This window comes from Triticum dicoccoides, chromosome 7B (genome assembly GCF_002162155.2).
Source record: "Triticum dicoccoides isolate Atlit2015 ecotype Zavitan chromosome 7B, WEW_v2.0, whole genome shotgun sequence".
Taxonomy (NCBI): Eukaryota; Viridiplantae; Streptophyta; class Magnoliopsida; order Poales; family Poaceae; genus Triticum; species Triticum dicoccoides.
This window is the reverse complement of record NC_041393.1, coordinates 615,646,648-615,648,524: the sequence shown is the minus strand read 5'-3', so window position 1 is coordinate 615,648,524 and position 1,877 is coordinate 615,646,648. Positions and strand designations below refer to the sequence as shown.

The 1,877-nt window shown below is 43.5% G+C and overlaps 1 pseudogene; it reads left to right on the top strand.

Moving 5' to 3' along the window:
- Nucleotides 1-239: 239 nt before the first annotated feature.
- Nucleotides 240-1,458, top strand: LOC119341491 (annotated as a pseudogene).
- Nucleotides 1,459-1,877: the final 419 nt, after the last annotated feature.

Genomic DNA, 1,877 nt, shown 5'->3' with positions numbered 1-1,877 from the left:
TGGCGGTGAATATCGTTGTACTCATGGCTATAGGCGACAAAAGACACTCGTGTTGCGTACACTGCTCGTCGCCATCGTTGGAACCTCTTGCTCTGCATGTCCATCTTCTAAGGTAAACCAGTCTCGTCTTCCAGATACTTTTTTTTACTTGTTCCCTTAGTTTAAGATAAGTTAGTCACCCAAGACATTGAATAAATCTTGTTGCTTTGTTTAGTTGAACCTGAACTTGACAGAGCACCATGCCGGATAGAAGAGGGGAAACATTGCTCGAGGACTTACCTGGGGAGATCATCGACAATATACTTGCTCGGTTAACACCAGGACGTTGGTCGTTGTCGTGTTGTAAGCACGTCCTGGCGTGATGCCACCTCCATGCCTGAATTTATGCTCGAACACCATCGCTCGCAAAAATCGCTCCCCATCATCAATGGGCAAGGGCGGCCAGCCAGTTTTGTCGTCCTCCATGATGCCGTCGCCAACATGTCTAGTCAACAAATCTGGCCATGTCTTCCAGGTGCCAAACACCATTCAGAGAATTGCATCCAAGCCTCCTGTGATGGCTTCCTCGTCATCCATCGGAGATCTCAATTCTACATTTGCAACCCACTCATCCGCAAGTATGCTCTCCTACCTAAACCACAAGCTGGGAAAGCCGAGAACAACGTAATCGGTTTCTACCGGAACCATCAAATTGGAGAATACAGGGTGCTTTGGGTTTCATATTCATGGGCACATATATTCAGCTTACATGTCCTCACAGTGGGCTCCAACGAGCCAAGGCACACTGAAGTCAGAATACCAACTACACCATTACATAATGTGAAACATATGTTATTGTATGGGTTGTGGTGTTTGCCTTATTGTCCACCACCAGTCGACCACCATGGTAGCCTACACTGGTGTCCTTATTCAACCAAGGAAATTACGGGAGATAGTAGAGACATTATTGTGTTTGACACAGAAGTCGAGTCGTTTCGGTGGATGCACGGTCCTGCCCGACCGTACTCTAATAGGAGGTTATTCAAACTGAAGGAGATGCTTTCTTTTTGGGGCAGCTCGAGTCCTCCTTTCACGGTTATGGATGTTTGGGTGATGCCGGACTATGATGCCGAAACATGGGATTTCAAGTACCGGATTGATGTGTCAACGGTAGAGAAATCACGACGAGTTTATTTAACTTCTTACAAAAAGAAAAAGAAAACACCACTTCATTCAGCAGTACAATGGTTCAATGATATGGTTGTGCTCAATGAGTGTGAGCTGCTGATCAGGTTTAATTCACAACATGTGATGCGTTGCGACATTGATGGCAACTTCTTAGGGATGGTGAACATAGGAAAGAGTCAATTTTGCATGTTGCTCACTCAACACCGCCTCAAAGAGAACATCAAACCCATTATGTTCCATGAGATGCAAGAAGAAGACAAGGAGTCTCCATTCTCAGCAGGGCTTGTCTAATGTCGAAGACTACTGGTTTGCCTTGACCTTGGATTCACATCATGTCTTTCCTTCGCTCTCTTCTCGTTTGGTATTACATCAGTAATACCAATAGGACATGAGATTTTGGATGGTTTTGGTAAAAAATTGATGTCATTAGTTGGTGATTATTAAGATGCCATGAACATACTGCTAATGTTCTGAATCATGGAGTATCTATGTATGGTGTTGTAACTTTCCATTCTTCATGCATTCGCAAAGTTTTACTTCTAATTCACATTGTTAAGACGCAAGAATGACGCTATTAAGATAAGAGATTTGGTCTTGCTCACATCCTTTGAGTGAATGTATTTTTCTAACAGGGATGCACACTGGCATTTTCTTAGAAGCTACGCATTCCATTTTCGTTTGTAATGTTTATTCAATATGCAAGGCTGATA